The sequence below is a fragment of the Hyla sarda genome, unplaced genomic scaffold (assembly GCF_029499605.1).
Source record: "Hyla sarda isolate aHylSar1 unplaced genomic scaffold, aHylSar1.hap1 scaffold_265, whole genome shotgun sequence".
Classification (NCBI taxonomy): Eukaryota; Metazoa; Chordata; class Amphibia; order Anura; family Hylidae; genus Hyla; species Hyla sarda.
In genome coordinates this window covers 207,359-225,571 of record NW_026609342.1, presented here as the reverse complement: position 1 = coordinate 225,571, position 18,213 = coordinate 207,359, and the positions used below count along the sequence as shown (strand labels likewise).

The 18,213-nt window shown below is 47.1% G+C and overlaps 7 non-coding genes and 2 pseudogenes across 7 annotated transcripts; all 9 read right to left on the bottom strand.

Moving 5' to 3' along the window:
* Positions 1 to 1,144: 1,144 nt before the first annotated feature.
* LOC130324568 (U2 spliceosomal RNA) lies at positions 1,145 to 1,362 on the bottom strand (annotated as a pseudogene).
* A 2,073-nt stretch (positions 1,363 to 3,435) lies between these two features.
* LOC130324457 (U2 spliceosomal RNA) lies at positions 3,436 to 3,626 on the bottom strand. Its single transcript, XR_008869454.1, has one exon. It is a non-coding gene; the product is annotated as a U2 spliceosomal RNA (small nuclear RNA).
* A 2,092-nt stretch (positions 3,627 to 5,718) lies between these two features.
* LOC130324548 (U2 spliceosomal RNA) lies at positions 5,719 to 5,897 on the bottom strand (annotated as a pseudogene).
* A 693-nt stretch (positions 5,898 to 6,590) lies between these two features.
* LOC130324562 (U2 spliceosomal RNA) lies at positions 6,591 to 6,778 on the bottom strand. The gene has a single exon (XR_008869544.1). It is a non-coding gene; the product is annotated as a U2 spliceosomal RNA (small nuclear RNA).
* A 2,103-nt stretch (positions 6,779 to 8,881) lies between these two features.
* Positions 8,882 to 9,072, bottom strand: LOC130324455 (U2 spliceosomal RNA). Its single transcript, XR_008869452.1, has one exon. It is a non-coding gene; the product is annotated as a U2 spliceosomal RNA (small nuclear RNA).
* Positions 9,073 to 11,128: 2,056 nt separating this feature from the next.
* LOC130324453 (U2 spliceosomal RNA) lies at positions 11,129 to 11,319 on the bottom strand. Its single transcript, XR_008869451.1, has one exon. It is a non-coding gene; the product is annotated as a U2 spliceosomal RNA (small nuclear RNA).
* A 2,104-nt stretch (positions 11,320 to 13,423) lies between these two features.
* Positions 13,424 to 13,614, bottom strand: LOC130324452 (U2 spliceosomal RNA). The gene has a single exon (XR_008869450.1). It is a non-coding gene; the product is annotated as a U2 spliceosomal RNA (small nuclear RNA).
* A 2,090-nt stretch (positions 13,615 to 15,704) lies between these two features.
* Positions 15,705 to 15,895, bottom strand: LOC130324451 (U2 spliceosomal RNA). Its single transcript, XR_008869449.1, has one exon. It is a non-coding gene; the product is annotated as a U2 spliceosomal RNA (small nuclear RNA).
* Positions 15,896 to 17,998: 2,103 nt separating this feature from the next.
* LOC130324450 (U2 spliceosomal RNA) lies at positions 17,999 to 18,189 on the bottom strand. The gene has a single exon (XR_008869448.1). It is a non-coding gene; the product is annotated as a U2 spliceosomal RNA (small nuclear RNA).
* Positions 18,190 to 18,213: the final 24 nt, after the last annotated feature.

Below are 18,213 nucleotides of genomic sequence, written 5' to 3'. Positions count from 1 at the left end.
GTTTTGGCGGGCTCTTGAGCCAGGTAGGAAGTCGATCGACGTCTTTCAATTTCCCGGGCAGTAAACTCGATCACCCGCCCGGGCTTCGTGGAATCCCCATGGCCTCCCCCTAGCACTACCACCGGTGGGCCCCCCGATGGAGCACCAGAGGTCTTGGGCCTGGACCCATCAGTACCTGCCATCTGGGGTTTGGGCATCTTAAAAAAGGACGTCTTTTGTCCTGTCCCCTCTTTGGGTGGGCCCAGCCTTGACCCACCCATCGTAGTTTTTGCTTTATGGGGACAGGAATTAAAATTGTGATTTTCCTCTCCGCAGAGGTTGCACCTTATCGTATGGCTACATCTTGAGGCTATGTGACCTTCTTGGCCACACCTATTGCAGCGAATCACACGCTCCGCGCCGCAGGTCTCCTGGGTGTGGCCAAACCTCAAGCAATTTCGGCAATACATAGGCATTTGAGGATAGAACAGGAAGCCCCGAACTCTCCCGATGGCAAAATTTGGGGGCGGATGGCAAAGACCCCCAATACCACCGGGATCCTTACGGAGCTTGACCCAGAACTTCCTCTTGCCGTTCCAGAACCGCACGGAGTTCAAGATTTTGTTTGCGAATCGCACCTCTTCGCAGTATCGTCGAAGAAAAGTGGCTATATCCTCCGTGGTCACATGAGGGCTGTGCATAGCCACCACCAACGGTACATGTTCCTCACCATAGAGGAACTGGAACGAAAGACCGTCGAGTCGATCGTCCCTCTGGTCCGCACCAGACAAGGTTGCATAGATGTTATCGCAACACGCCGTGGCCGTGAAGGTGACGGTATACAGGCCACGGCTTTCCTGGTCATTTAGACACAGGATGTCCTCCCTATTGAGGCGGAAGTAGTCAAGAAGAATCACCTCCGCAATGAAGCGGAGGTTCTTCAACTGACGATGGCTCTCCGACACCTCTATGCGGATGGTATTTCGCATCGACATTTCCCCAGAGGGGAAAGCCCAGGAGAACGGCATCTTCCACACCCAGGGACTAAGCCCCTTCCCCAATAGCAGCAGGGGCTCGGAATCCCGCTATAAAAGCGGAACCCTTACCCAAGGCAGAGGTCGGGGGTACCCTAGGTGCTTCCGAAGCTACAGGTAACGCTCAACGTACCGAAAATGCCTTCTGAGACACAAGGTCCCAGAGACAGGGGGATCGCAACCCGTTGTCTGTGGACTAAGCCCGCTCCCCAATAGCAGCAAGGGGGTGAAGTCCCTCCGTAAGGAGAGACAATCCCCCAAGGCCGAGAAGCGGGGTACCACAGACACCTTCCGACCAGACCAAATGCAGATACTACACTTGATCTTAGCCAAAAGGCCGAGAAGCGATAACCGTGAAAGGGGCGGGCCCAACAAGGTGCCCTTCATGGGCACTATCACTGCTTGCTGTCAGGGAGGCTGCCAGACAATTTTCCATGCACACTCTGGGCTGGGGGGCAGTCAACCACCAGTACACACAGCAGAACCTAAACCCATACCATTATTGCTAAGCAGCAAGACAGGGGCCCATTGCACTCCCACGGGGCCTTTTTAAATGCAATCCATAACCCGGATTTGCCAGGAACCCTTCTTACTCCTCCTACTTGCATGTGACACTGGGCTTAGGATCTGCATAGGAAACACACACACAAGCACACACCTACCTTTGTTGCCTGCAGATGCCTCCTTGGCTTTCCCCAAACGGTATCAAACCAACACCCATGGGAAGCTGTAAGCATAGAGGACATGCCTGCACCCCATTGGACTTACCTGTGTGGGTTAAACCCGGGTTATTTGACAACCTATGGCGGTGATGGTTCTGCTCAGGCAGAGCAGTGCTGATGCTCCTCATAAAGCTGTCGCTGCTGTGAAGGTTCTAGGTGACATCACAAATCCCTATGGTTACATACACAACAAAGCTGGGTTGTTGTTGTTTACACTCTGCAAGGCCTGTGGAAGTGAGTGACATCATAGCACTGTAGTTCTGAGGGTTCTAGATGGATGCAACAATCTCCTGTTGCTTCTATGAAGGCCATAATAGACGACATCACCAAACAGCTCCATAGTCACATACACAGCAAAGGAGAGATGTTGTTTACACCTAGTGATGTCAGTGGTATTGAGTGACATCACAGCACAGTGCTAAGGCTCCTGGGCCTGGACACAGCAGCGGCTGCAATATCTCAACGGAGAATACGTTTATATATATGTGTGTGTGTGCGCGTATATATATATATATATATATATATATATATATTTCTCCGTCGAAATCACTTTTAAACCCATTTCCACCTTTTTTTCCCTTCTCTTCCTCTTACTTTTTTTTCACGTTTTTTTACGTTTTTCTCCTTTTCGCCTCTTTTCTGGGCGTATTATTCTTCTTTTTCTTCTTTTTTTTCGTCTAATGCATACCCCATCAGTGCAGCAATGCTTATTCAATACCGCCAGCAGATGGAGACACTGGGGGATAATTTTCTAAGGATTTATACTGATTTTTCCTGTCTGAATTTGTCGCACAGAAAGTTGCAGGCCAAATATGTGTGACATTTCTGCGACTTTAGCTTCTAGAGCATTTTTACAACATTATACATAGGTGCTGAATACATAAAAAGCGACTGTTCAGCGACAGACAAGTCGCATCGGCTGAAAGTAGGCCAGAATGTCAGTCCATGTTGGAGCAGGTTTAGATACAGTCTAAAGTATAGATCTCAAAGTCTGTGCACAGAATTTAGCAAGGGCCTCGCACCTTCTGATGCATCAGGTAGGTGCACAATAGCATAGCCTAACCCTCTGTACTTTGGTCCATATTGATGCGGGACATAGACAGCCAGCTGATGACCAATCCATTAGTGCAATGGATGGCTGGAAGCATTTGTCTTTGCCTTTGCAATACCACAGAAGCAATGCATGGTCAATGTACAGCAATGACACACCTGTGTGAACAGCCAGGAGACCCCCCCCATGTTATGTTACATAGTTACATAGTTAGTACGGTCGAAAAAAGACATATGTCCATCAAGTTCAACCAGGGAATTAAGGGGTAGGGGTGTGGCGCGATATTGGGGAAGGGATGAGATTTTATATTTCTTCATAAGCATTAATCTTATTTTGTCAATTAGGAACATTCAGCACCCACCCGCTATCAAGGCAGCTGCCTATCATGTCATGCCCTACCTGCACAGGTGTGCTGGCTACTCAAATGATCCAATTAAGGAGGCCATTTAGTCAGCAGCAGCAGAAGTCCTGTGCCTGGACGCTCCAACAGCGGCCAGACACAAGCAGAAGCAGAAGCAGCAGAAGCAGCAGCAGCACCACCTTTTGTTTTTTGGCTGCAGCAGCAGCAAGGCCCACAGGGCTGGCTAGCTGGCTAGCCAGCAAGCAGGTAGCAATGAAAGTAGGAATCTTTCTTTTTAACCCTGTAAGGGGGTGGTGCACTGTACCCGAAGATACTGCCATATCGGGTCAATGCATAGGGCGACGGAAGCAAGCTTCGAAATCGGCCCCCGTTCTCAAAAATCCATTTAATATATGGTCCCCAGATAGGGGACGTATCAGATATTAAACTGATAAGAACAGATACTACACTTGATCTTAGCCAAAAGGCCGAGAAGCGATAACCGTGAAAGGGGCGGGCCCAACAAGGTGCCCTTCATGGGCACTATCACTGCTTGCTGTCAGGGAGGCTGCCAGACAATTTTCCATGCACACTCTGGGCTGGGGGGCAGTCAACCACCAGTACACACAGCAGAACCTAAACCCATACCATTATTGCTAAGCAGCAAGACAGGGGCCCATTGCACTCCCACGGGGCCTTTTTAAATGCAATCCATAACCCGGATTTGCCAGGAACCCTTCTTACTCCTCCTACTTGCATGTGACACTGGGCTTAGGATCTGCATAGGAAACACACACACAAGCACACACCTACCTTTGTTGCCTGCAGATGCCTCCTTGGCTGTCCCCAAACGGTATCAAACCAACACCCACGGGAAGCTGTAAGCATAGAGGACATGCCTGCACCCCATTGGACTTACCTGTGTGGGTTAAACCCGGGTTATTTGACAACCTATGGCGGTGATGGTTCTGCTCAGGCAGAGCAGTGCTGATGCTCCTCATAAAGCTGTCGCTGCTGTGAAGGTTCTAGGTGACATCACAAATCCCTATGGTTACATACACAACAAAGCTGGGTTGTTGTTGTTTACACTCTGCAAGGCCTGTGGAAGTGAGTGACATCATAGCACTGTAGTTCTGAGGGTTCTAGATGGATGCAACAATCTCCTGTTGCTTCTATGAAGGCCATAATAGACGACATCACCAAACAGCTCCATAGTCACATACACAGCAAAGGAGAGATGTTGTTTACACCTAGTGATGTCAGTGGTATTGAGTGACATCACAGCACAGTGCTAAGGCTCCTGGGCCTGGACACAGCAACGGCTGCAATATCTCAACGGAGAATACGTTTATATATATGTGTGTGTGTGCGCGTATATATATATATATATATATATATATATATATATATATATATATTTCTCCGCCGAAATCACTTTTAAACCCATTTCCACCTTTTTTTCCCTTCTCTTCCTCTTACTTTTTTTTCACGTTTTTTTACGTTTTTCTCCTTTTCGCCTCTTTTCTGGGCGTATTATTCTTCTTTTTCTTCTTTTTTTTCGTCTAATGCATACCCCATCAGTGCAGCAATGCTTATTCAATACCGCCAGCAGATGGAGACACTGGGGGATAATTTTCTAAGGATTTATACTGATTTTTCCTGTCTGAATTTGTCGCACAGAAAGTTGCAGGCCAAATATGTGTGACATTTCTGCGACTTTAGCTTCTAGAGCATTTTTACAACATTATACATAGGTGCTGAATACATAAAAAGCGACTGTTCAGCGACAGACAAGTCGCATCGGCTGAAAGTAGGCCAGAATGTCAGTCCATGTTGGAGCAGGTTTAGATACAGTCTAAAGTATAGATCTCAAAGTCTGTGCACAGAATTTAGCAAGGGCCTCGCACCTTCTGATGCATCAGGTAGGTGCACAATAGCATAGCCTAACCCTCTGTACTTTGGTCTATATTGATGCGGGACATAGACAGCCAGCTGATGACCAATCCATTAGTGCAATGGATGGCTGGAAGCATTTGTCTTTGCCTTTGCAATACCACAGAAGCAATGCATGGTCAATGTACAGCAATGACACACCTGTGTGAACAGCCAGGAGACCCCCCCCCCCCCCCATGTTATGTTACATAGTTACATAGTTAGTACGGTCGAAAAAAGACATATGTCCATCAAGTTCAACCAGGGAATTAAGGGGTAGGGGTGTGGCGCGATATTGGGGAAGGGATGAGATTTTATATTTCTTCATAAGCATTAATCTTATTTTGTCAATTAGGAACATTCAGCACCCACCCGCTATCAAGGCAGCTGCCTATCATGTCATGCCCTACCTGCACAGGTGTGCTGGCTACTCAAATGATCCAATTAAGGAGGCCATTTAGTCAGCAGCAGCAGAAGTCCTGTGCCTGGACGCTCCAACAGCGGCCAGACACAAGCAGAAGCAGAAGCAGCAGAAGCAGCAGCAGCACCACCTTTTGTTTTTTGGCTGCAGCAGCAGCAAGGCCCACAGGGCTGGCTAGCTGGCTAGCCAGCAAGCAGGTAGCAATGAAAGTAGGAATCTTTCTTTTTAACCCTGTAAGGGGGTGGTGCACTGTACCCGAAGATACTGCCATATCGGGTCAATGCATAGGGCGACGGAAGCAAGCTTCGAAATCGGCCCCCGTTCTCAAAAATCCATTTAATATATGGTCCCCAGATAGGGGACGTATCAGATATTAAACTGATAAGAACAGATTTTTTTTTTTTTATCTAAAGCCGAGGAACGTGCTTTCGATTCACCCAAAGTGCAAGAAAAAGTGCAAACGTGTTACACTAAAAAAACGTGCACAAAGGATGCGGTCTATCGCAAGCCCTTCTCCGATAGGAGAGAGGCCCCCCAACAAACCTTACCCTTCGCCTCCCGACCAAAAGGTACCTGCGAGGTTCCAGGTTCGATGTCCCTTTTCGCCGAAGCTACTAGGGGACCACAAATGCTCCCGGCATCCCCCTTGGCGTTAGCCAAGGTATCTGCCCGCAGAGCCGATTACGGTAGGTACCCTGCCAAAGCAGGAGTACCCGGGGTGTTTGCAGGGAGGTGCGGAACCTAATGGCCACACACACCTCCCCTAGACCGCCAGGAGGGACACCCAGAAGGGCTACCGCATCCTGACCAATCCTGTGAACACACAACACGCAAAAAGTGACACAGTGAGACAAAAAAGAAATAAATAAGTGAATGTGTGCAGATATACTGCCCGGACATCCGGCCGGATCTATAAAAATTTCTCTGATCCTAGCCAGAAGGCCGGGAATCAAGAGGTGAGTGCCACAAGGTGAAGAGATTATGGTGCCCGTGCTTCAACTCAGTGAGCCTATCCTCCCAGTGAGTTTCGGCACCTCGGGGTCACCACTCCCCGAGGCACAAAAGTACCTCGGCTCTAGACCCTCTCAGCCTCATGGCGAGACCCGGAGGGAACAGGTCACATCGGGGCAGCCGTCGAGCTGATTCCTCAGAACCAGCCCCGGAAAGCCCTGGTACACCTGCATCCTCCATGCAGCACCCATCCCCACCAGCCCCATACCGGCGTTACTGTCCACCGGCATGAAAAACTGATAAGAACAGATACTACACTTGATCTTAGCCAAAAGGCCGAGAAGCGATAACCGTGAAAGGGGCGGGCCCAACAAGGTGCCCTTCATGGGCACTATCACTGCTTGCTGTCAGGGAGGCTGCCAGACAATTTTCCATGCACACTCTGGGCTGGGGGGCAGTCAACCACCAGTACACACAGCAGAACCTAAACCCATACCATTATTGCTAAGCAGCAAGACAGGGGCCCATTGCACTCCCACGGGGCCTTTTTAAATGCAATCCATAACCCGGATTTGCCAGGAACCCTTCTTACTCCTCCTACTTGCATGTGACACTGGGCTTAGGATCTGCATAGGAAACACACACACAAGCACACACCTACCTTTGTTGCCTGCAGATGCCTCCTTGGCTGTCCCCAAACGGTATCAAACCAACACCCACGGGAAGCTGTAAGCATAGAGGACATGCCTGCACCCCATTGGACTTACCTGTGTGGGTTAAACCCGGGTTATTTGACAACCTATGGCGGTGATGGTTCTGCTCAGGCAGAGCAGTGCTGATGCTCCTCATAAAGCTGTCGCTGCTGTGAAGGTTCTAGGTGACATCACAAATCCCTATGGTTACATACACAACAAAGCTGGGTTGTTGTTGTTTACACTCTGCAAGGCCTGTGGAAGTGAGTGACATCATAGCACTGTAGTTCTGAGGGTTCTAGATGGATGCAACAATCTCCTGTTGCTTCTATGAAGGCCATAATAGACGACATCACCAAACAGCTCCATAGTCACATACACAGCAAAGGAGAGATGTTGTTTACACCTAGTGATGTCAGTGGTATTGAGTGACATCACAGCACAGTGCTAAGGCTCCTGGGCCTGGACACAGCAGCGGCTGCAATATCTCAACGGAGAATACGTTTATATATATGTGTGTGTGTGCGCGTATATATATATATATATATATATATATATATATATATATATATATATATATATATATTTCTCCGCCGAAATCACTTTTAAACCCATTTCCACCTTTTTTTCCCCTTCTCTTCCTCTTACTTTTTTTTCACGTTTTTTTACGTTTTTCTCCTTTTCGCCTCTTTTCTGGGCGTATTATTCTTCTTTTTCTTCTTTTTTTTCGTCTAATGCATACCCCATCAGTGCAGCAATGCTTATTCAATACCGCCAGCAGATGGAGACACTGGGGGATAATTTTCTAAGGATTTATACTGATTTTTCCTGTCTGAATTTGTCGCACAGAAAGTTGCAGGCCAAATATGTGTGACATTTCTGCGACTTTAGCTTCTAGAGCATTTTTACAACATTATACATAGGTGCTGAATACATAAAAAGCGACTGTTCAGCGACAGACAAGTCGCATCGGCTGAAAGTAGGCCAGAATGTCAGTCCATGTTGGAGCAGGTTTAGATACAGTCTAAAGTATAGATCTCAAAGTCTGTGCACAGAATTTAGCAAGGGCCTCGCACCTTCTGATGCATCAGGTAGGTGCACAATAGCATAGCCTAACCCTCTGTACTTTGGTCTATATTGATGCGGGACATAGACAGCCAGCTGATGACCAATCCATTAGTGCAATGGATGGCTGGAAGCATTTGTCTTTGCCTTTGCAATACCACAGAAGCAATGCATGGTCAATGTACAGCAATGACACACCTGTGTGAACAGCCAGGAGACCCCCCCCCCCCCATGTTATGTTACATAGTTACATAGTTAGTACGGTCGAAAAAAGACATATGTCCATCAAGTTCAACCAGGGAATTAAGGGGTAGGGGTGTGGCGCGATATTGGGGAAGGGATGAGATTTTATATTTCTTCATAAGCATTAATCTTATTTTGTCAATTAGGAACATTCAGCACCCACCCGCTATCAAGGCAGCTGCCTATCATGTCATGCCCTACCTGCACAGGTGTGCTGGCTACTCAAATGATCCAATTAAGGAGGCCATTTAGTCAGCAGCAGCAGAAGTCCTGTGCCTGGACGCTCCAACAGCGGCCAGACACAAGCAGAAGCAGAAGCAGCAGAAGCAGCAGCAGCACCACCTTTTGTTTTTTGGCTGCAGCAGCAGCAAGGCCAACAGGGCTGGCTAGCTGGCTAGCCAGCAAGCAGGTAGCAATGAAAGTAGGAATCTTTCTTTTTAACCCTGTAAGGGGGTGGTGCACTGTACCCGAAGATACTGCCATATCGGGTCAATGCATAGGGCGACGGAAGCAAGCTTCGAAATCGGCCCCCGTTCTCAAAAATCCATTTAATATATGGTCCCCAGATAGGGGACGTATCAGATATTAAACTGATAAGAACAGATACTACACTTGATCTTAGCCAAAAGGCCGAGAAGCGATAACCGTGAAAGGGGCGGGCCCAACAAGGTGCCCTTCATGGGCACTATCACTGCTTGCTGTCAGGGAGGCTGCCAGACAATTTTCCATGCACACTCTGGGCTGGGGGGCAGTCAACCACCAGTACACACAGCAGAACCTAAACCCATACCATTATTGCTAAGCAGCAAGACAGGGGCCCATTGCACTCCCACGGGGCCTTTTTAAATGCAATCCATAACCCGGATTTGCCAGGAACCCTTCTTACTCCTCCTACTTGCATGTGACACTGGGCTTAGGATCTGCATAGGAAACACACACACAAGCACACACCTACCTTTGTTGCCTGCAGATGCCTCCTTGGCTGTCCCCAAACGGTATCAAACCAACACCCACGGGAAGCTGTAAGCATAGAGGACATGCCTGCACCCCATTGGACTTACCTGTGTGGGTTAAACCCGGGTTATTTGACAACCTATGGCGGTGATGGTTCTGCTCAGGCAGAGCAGTGCTGATGCTCCTCATAAAGCTGTCGCTGCTGTGAAGGTTCTAGGTGACATCACAAATCCCTATGGTTACATACACAACAAAGCTGGGTTGTTGTTGTTTACACTCTGCAAGGCCTGTGGAAGTGAGTGACATCATAGCACTGTAGTTCTGAGGGTTCTAGATGGATGCAACAATCTCCTGTTGCTTCTATGAAGGCCATAATAGACGACATCACCAAACAGCTCCATAGTCACATACACAGCAAAGGAGAGATGTTGTTTACACCTAGTGATGTCAGTGGTATTGAGTGACATCACAGCACAGTGCTAAGGCTCCTGGGCCTGGACACAGCAGCGGCTGCAATATCTCAACGGAGAATACGTTTATATATATGTGTGTGTGTGTGCGCGTATATATATATATATATATATATATATTTCTCCGCCGAAATCACTTTTAAACCCATTTCCACCTTTTTTTCCCTTCTCTTCCTCTTACTTTTTTTTCACGTTTTTTTTACGTTTTTCTCCTTTTCGCCTCTTTTCTGGGCGTATTATTCTTCTTTTTCTTCTTTTTTTTCGTCTAATGCATACCCCATCAGTGCAGCAATGCTTATTCAATACCGCCAGCAGATGGAGACACTGGGGGATAATTTTCTAAGGATTTATACTGATTTTTCCTGTCTGAATTTGTCGCACAGAAAGTTGCAGGCCAAATATGTGTGACATTTCTGCGACTTTAGCTTCTAGAGCATTTTTACAACATTATACATAGGTGCTGAATACATAAAAAGCGACTGTTCAGCGACAGACAAGTCGCATCGGCTGAAAGTAGGCCAGAATGTCAGTCCATGTTGGAGCAGGTTTAGATACAGTCTAAAGTATAGATCTCAAAGTCTGTGCACAGAATTTAGCAAGGGCCTCGCACCTTCTGATGCATCAGGTAGGTGCACAATAGCATAGCCTAACCCTCTGTACTTTGGTCTATATTGATGCGGGACATAGACAGCCAGCTGATGACCAATCCATTAGTGCAATGGATGGCTGGAAGCATTTGTCTTTGCCTTTGCAATACCACAGAAGCAATGCATGGTCAATGTACAGCAATGACACACCTGTGTGAACAGCCAGGAGACCCCCCCCATGTTACATAGTTACATAGTTAGTACGGTCGAAAAAAGACATATGTCCATCAAGTTCAACCAGGGAATTAAGGGGTAGGGGTGTGGCGCGATATTGGGGAAGGGATGAGATTTTATATTTCTTCATAAGCATTAATCTTATTTTGTCAATTAGGAACATTCAGCACCCACCCGCTATCAAGGCAGCTGCCTATCATGTCATGCCCTACCTGCACAGGTGTGCTGGCTACTCAAATGATCCAATTAAGGAGGCCATTTAGTCAGCAGCAGCAGAAGTCCTGTGCCTGGACGCTCCAACAGCGGCCAGACACAAGCAGAAGCAGAAGCAGCAGCAGCACCACCTTTTGTTTTTTGGCTGCAGCAGCAGCAAGGCCCACAGGGCTGGCTAGCTGGCTAGCCAGCAAGCAGGTAGCAATGAAAGTAGGAATCTTTCTTTTTAACCCTGTAAGGGGGTGGTGCACTGTACCCGAAGATACTGCCATATCGGGTCAATGCATAGGGCGACGGAAGCAAGCTTCGAAATCGGCCCCCGTTCTCAAAAATCCATTTAATATATGGTCCCCAGATAGGGGACGTATCAGATATTAAACTGATAAGAACAGATACTACACTTGATCTTAGCCAAAAGGCCGAGAAGCGATAACCGTGAAAGGGGCGGGCCCAACAAGGTGCACTTCATGGGCACTATCACTGCTTGCTGTCAGGGAGGCTGCCAGACAATTTTCCATGCACACTCTGGGCTGGGGGGCAGTCAACCACCAGTACACACAGCAGAACCTAAACCCATACCATTATTGCTAAGCAGCAAGACAGGGGCCCATTGCACTCCCACGGGGCCTTTTTAAATGCAATCCATAACCCGGATTTGCCAGGAACCCTTCTTACTCCTCCTACTTGCATGTGACACTGGGCTTAGGATCTGCATAGGAAACACACACACAAGCACACACCTACCTTTGTTGCCTGCAGATGCCTCCTTGGCTGTCCCCAAACGGTATCAAACCAACACCCACGGGAAGCTGTAAGCATAGAGGACATGCCTGCACCCCATTGGACTTACCTGTGTGGGTTAAACCCGGGTTATTTGACAACCTATGGCGGTGATGGTTCTGCTCAGGCAGAGCAGTGCTGATGCTCCTCATAAAGCTGTCGCTGCTGTGAAGGTTCTAGGTGACATCACAAATCCCTATGGTTACATACACAACAAAGCTGGGTTGTTGTTGTTTACACTCTGCAAGGCCTGTGGAAGTGAGTGACATCATAGCACTGTAGTTCTGAGGGTTCTAGATGGATGCAACAATCTCCTGTTGCTTCTATGAAGGCCATAATAGACGACATCACCAAACAGCTCCATAGTCACATACACAGCAAAGGAGAGATGTTGTTTACACCTAGTGATGTCAGTGGTATTGAGTGACATCACAGCACAGTGCTAAGGCTCCTGGGCCTGGACACAGCAGCGGCTGCAATATCTCAACGGAGAATACGTTTATATATATGTGTGTGTGTGCGCGTATATATATATATATATATATATATATATATATATATATATATTTCTCCGCCGAAATCACTTTTAAACCCATTTCCACCTTTTTTTCCCTTCTCTTCCTCTTACTTTTTTTCACGTTTTTTTACGTTTTTCTCCTTTTCGCCTCTTTTCTGGGCGTATTATTCTTCTTTTTCTTCTTTTTTTCGTCTAATGCATACCCCATCAGTGCAGTAATGCTTATTCAATACCGCCAGCAGATGGAGACACTGGGGGATAATTTTCTAAGGATTTATACTGATTTTTCCTGTCTGAATTTGTCGCACAGAAAGTTGCAGGCCAAATATGTGTGACATTTCTGCGACTTTAGCTTCTAGAGCATTTTTACAACATTATACATAGGTGCTGAATACATAAAAAGCGACTGTTCAGCGACAGACAAGTCGCATCGGCTGAAAGTAGGCCAGAATGTCAGTCCATGTTGGAGCAGGTTTAGATACAGTCTAAAGTATAGATCTCAAAGTCTGTGCACAGAATTTAGCAAGGGCCTCGCACCTTCTGATGCATCAGGTAGGTGCACAATAGCATAGCCTAACCCTCTGTACTTTGGTCTATATTGATGCGGGACATAGACAGCCAGCTGATGACCAATCCATTAGTGCAATGGATGGCTGGAAGCATTTGTCTTTGCCTTTGCAATACCACAGAAGCAATGCATGGTCAATGTACAGCAATGACACACCTGTGTGAACAGCCAGGAGACCCCCCCCCCCCCATGTTATGTTACATAGTTACATAGTTAGTACGGTCGAAAAAAGACATATGTCCATCAAGTTCAACCAGGGAATTAAGGGGTAGGGGTGTGGCGCGATATTGGGGAAGGGATGAGATTTTATATTTCTTCATAAGCATTAATCTTATTTTGTCAATTAGGAACATTCAGCACCCACCCGCTATCAAGGCAGCTGCCTATCATGTCATGCCCTACCTGCACAGGTGTGCTGGCTACTCAAATGATCCAATTAAGGAGGCCATTTAGTCAGCAGCAGCAGAAGTCCTGTGCCTGGACGCTCCAACAGCGGCCAGACACAAGCAGAAGCAGAAGCAGCAGAAGCAGCAGAAGCAGCAGAAGCAGCAGCAGCACCACCTTTTGTTTTTTGGCTGCAGCAGCAGCAAGGCCCACAGGGCTGGCTAGCTGGCTAGCCAGCAAGCAGGTAGCAATGAAAGTAGGAATCTTTCTTTTTAACCCTGTAAGGGGGTGGTGCACTGTACCCGAAGATACTGCCATATCGGGTCAATGCATAGGGCGACGGAAGCAAGCTTCGAAATCGGCCCCCGTTCTCAAAAATCCATTTAATATATGGTCCCCAGATAGGGGACGTATCAGATATTAAACTGATAAGAACAGATACTACACTTGATCTTAGCCAAAAGGCCGAGAAGCGATAACCGTGAAAGGGGCGGGCCCAACAAGGTGCCCTTCATGGGCACTATCACTGCTTGCTGTCAGGGAGGCTGCCAGACAATTTTCCATGCACACTCTGGGCTGGGGGGCAGTCAACCACCAGTACACACAGCAGAACCTAAACCCATACCATTATTGCTAAGCAGCAAGACAGGGGCCCATTGCACTCCCACGGGGCCTTTTTAAATGCAATCCATAACCCGGATTTGCCAGGAACCCTTCTTACTCCTCCTACTTGCATGTGACACTGGGCTTAGGATCTGCATAGGAAACACACACACAAGCACACACCTACCTTTGTTGCCTGCAGATGCCTCCTTGGCTGTCCCCAAACGGTATCAAACCAACACCCACGGGAAGCTGTAAGCATAGAGGACATGCCTGCACCCCATTGGACTTACCTGTGTGGGTTAAACCCGGGTTATTTGACAACCTATGGCGGTGATGGTTCTGCTCAGGCAGAGCAGTGCTGATGCTCCTCATAAAGCTGTCGCTGCTGTGAAGGTTCTAGGTGACATCACAAATCCCTATGGTTACATACACAACAAAGCTGGGTTGTTGTTGTTTACACTCTGCAAGGCCTGTGGAAGTGAGTGACATCATAGCACTGTAGTTCTGAGGGTTCTAGATGGATGCAACAATCTCCTGTTGCTTCTATGAAGGCCATAATAGACGACATCACCAAACAGCTCCATAGTCACATACACAGCAAAGGAGAGATGTTGTTTACACCTAGTGATGTCAGTGGTATTGAGTGACATCACAGCACAGTGCTAAGGCTCCTGGGCCTGGACACAGCAGCGGCTGCAATATCTCAACGGAGAATACGTTTATATATATGTGTGTGTGTGCGCGTATATATATATATATATATATATATATATATATATATATATATTTCTCCGCCGAAATCACTTTTAAACCCATTTCCACCTTTTTTTCCCTTCTCTTCCTCTTACTTTTTTTTCACGTTTTTTTACGTTTTTCTCCTTTTCGCCTCTTTTCTGGGCGTATTATTATTCTTTTTCTTCTTTTTTTTCGTCTAATGCATACCCCATCAGTGCAGCAATGCTTATTCAATACCGCCAGCAGATGGAGACACTGGGGGATAATTTTCTAAGGATTTATACTGATTTTTCCTGTCTGAATTTGTCGCACAGAAAGTTGCAGGCCAAATATGTGTGACATTTCTGCGACTTTAGCTTCTAGAGCATTTTTACAACATTATACATAGGTGCTGAATACATAAAAAGCGACTGTTCAGCGACAGACAAGTCGCATCGGCTGAAAGTAGGCCAGAATGTCAGTCCATGTTGGAGCAGGTTTAGATACAGTCTAAAGTATAGATCTCAAAGTCTGTGCACAGAATTTAGCAAGGGCCTCGCACCTTCTGATGCATCAGGTAGGTGCACAATAGCATAGCCTAACCCTCTGTACTTTGGTCTATATTGATGCGGGACATAGACAGCCAGCTGATGACCAATCCATTAGTGCAATGGATGGCTGGAAGCATTTGTCTTTGCCTTTGCAATACCACAGAAGCAATGCATGGTCAATGTACAGCAATGACACACCTGTGTGAACAGCCAGGAGACCCCCCCCCCCCCCCATGTTATGTTACATAGTTACATAGTTAGTACGGTCGAAAAAAGACATATGTCCATCAAGTTCAACCAGGGAATTAAGGGGTAGGGGTGTGGCGCGATATTGGGGAAGGGATGAGATTTTATATTTCTTCATAAGCATTAATCTTATTTTGTCAATTAGGAACATTCAGCACCCACCCGCTATCAAGGCAGCTGCCTATCATGTCATGCCCTACCTGCACAGGTGTGCTGGCTACTCAAATGATCCAATTAAGGAGGCCATTTAGTCAGCAGCAGCAGAAGTCCTGTGCCTGGACGCTCCAACAGCGGCCAGACACAAGCAGAAGCAGAAGCAGCAGAAGCAGCAGCAGCACCACCTTTTGTTTTTTGGCTGCAGCAGCAGCAAGGCCCACAGGGCTGGCTAGCTGGCTAGCCAGCAAGCAGGTAGCAATGAAAGTAGGAATCTTTCTTTTTAACCCTGTAAGGGGGTGGTGCACTGTACCCGAAGATACTGCCATATCGGGTCAATGCATAGGGCGACGGAAGCAAGCTTCGAAATCGGCCCCCGTTCTCAAAAATCCATTTAATATATGGTCCCCAGATAGGGGACGTATCAGATATTAAACTGATAAGAACAGATACTACACTTGATCTTAGCCAAAAGGCCGAGAAGCGATAACCGTGAAAGGGGCGGGCCCAACAAGGTGCCCTTCATGGGCACTATCACTGCTTGCTGTCAGGGAGGCTGCCAGACAATTTTCCATGCACACTCTGGGCTGGGGGGCAGTCAACCACCAGTACACACAGCAGAACCTAAACCCATACCATTATTGCTAAGCAGCAAGACAGGGGCCCATTGCACTCCCACGGGGCCTTTTTAAATGCAATCCATAACCCGGATTTGCCAGGAACCCTTCTTACTCCTCCTACTTGCATGTGACACTGGGCTTAGGATCTGCATAGGAAACACACACACAAGCACACACCTACCTTTGTTGCCTGCAGATGCCTCCTTGGCTGTCCCCAAACGGTATCAAACCAACACCCACGGGAAGCTGTAAGCATAGAGGACATGCCTGCACCCCATTGGACTTACCTGTGTGGGTTAAACCCGGGTTATTTGACAACCTATGGCGGTGATGGTTCTGCTCAGGCAGAGCAGTGCTGATGCTCCTCATAAAGCTGTCGCTGCTGTGAAGGTTCTAGGTGACATCACAAATCCCTATGGTTACATACACAACAAAGCTGGGTTGTTGTTGTTTACACTCTGCAAGGCCTGTGGAAGTGAGTGACATCATAGCACTGTAGTTCTGAGGGTTCTAGATGGATGCAACAATCTCCTGTTGCTTCTATGAAGGCCATAATAGACGACATCACCAAACAGCTCCATAGTCACATACACAGCAAAGGAGAGATGTTGTTTACACCTAGTGATGTCAGTGGTATTGAGTGACATCACAGCACAGTGCTAAGGCTCCTGGGCCTGACAGCAGCGGCTGCAATATCTCAACGGAGAATACGTTTATATATATGTGTGTGTGTGCGCGTATTATATATATATATATATATATATATATATATATATATATATATATATATATATTTCTCCGCCGAAATCACTTTTAAACCCATTTCCACCTTTTTTTCCCTTCTCTTCCTCTTACTTTTTTTTCACGTTTTTTTACGTTTTTCTCCTTTTCGCCTCTTTTCTGGGCGTATTATTCTTCTTTTTCTTCTTTTTTTTCGTCTAATGCATACCCCATCAGTGCAGCAATGCTTATTCAATACCGCCAGCAGATGGAGACACTGGGGGATAATTTTCTAAGGATTTATACTGATTTTTCCTGTCTGAATTTGTCGCACAGAAGGTTGCAGGCCAAATATGTGTGACATTTCTGCGACTTTAGCTTCTAGAGCATTTTTACAACATTATACATAGGTGCTGAATACATAAAAAGCGACTGTTCAGCGACAGACAAGTCGCATCGGCTGAAAGTAGGCCAGAATGTCAGTCCATGTTGGAGCAGGTTTAGATACAGTCTAAAGTATAGATCTCAAAGTCTGTGCACAGAATTTAGCAAGGGCCTCGCACCTTCTGATGCATCAGGTAGGTGCACAATAGCATAGCCTAACCCTCTGTACTTTGGTCTATATTGATGCGGGACATAGACAGCCAGCTGATGACCAATCCATTAGTGCAATGGATGGCTGGAAGCATTTGTCTTTGCCTTTGCAATACCACAGAAGCAATGCATGGTCAATGTACAGCAATGACACACCTGTGTGAACAGCCAGGAGACCCCCCCCCCCCCCCCCCATGTTATGTTACATAGTTACATAGTTAGTACGGTCGAAAAAAGACATATGTCCATCAAGTTCAACCAGGGAATTAAGGGGTAGGGGTGTGGCGCGATATTGGGGAAGGGATGAGATTTTATATTTCTTCATAAGCATTAATCTTATTTTGTCAATTAGGAACATTCAGCACCCACCCGCTATCAAGGCAGCTGCCTATCATGTCATGCCCTACCTGCACAGGTGTGCTGGCTACTCAAATGATCCAATTAAGGAGGCCATTTAGTCAGCAGCAGCAGAAGTCCTGTGCCTGGACGCTCCAACAGCGGCCAGACACAAGCAGAAGCAGAAGCAGCAGAAGCAGCAGCAGCACCACCTTTTGTTTTTTGGCTGCAGCAGCAGCAAGGCCCACAGGGCTGGCTAGCTGGCTAGCCAGCAAGCAGGTAGCAATGAAAGTAGGAATCTTTCTTTTTAACCCTGTAAGGGGGTGGTGCACTGTACCCGAAGATACTGCCATATCGGGTCAATGCATAGGGCGACGGAAGCAAGCTTCGAAATCGGCCCCCGTTCTCAAAAATCCATTTAATATATGGTCCCCAGATAGGGGACGTATCAGATATTAAACTGATAAGAACAGATACTACACTTGATCTTAGCCAAAAGGCCGAGAAGCGATAACCGTGAAAGGGGCGGGCCCAAC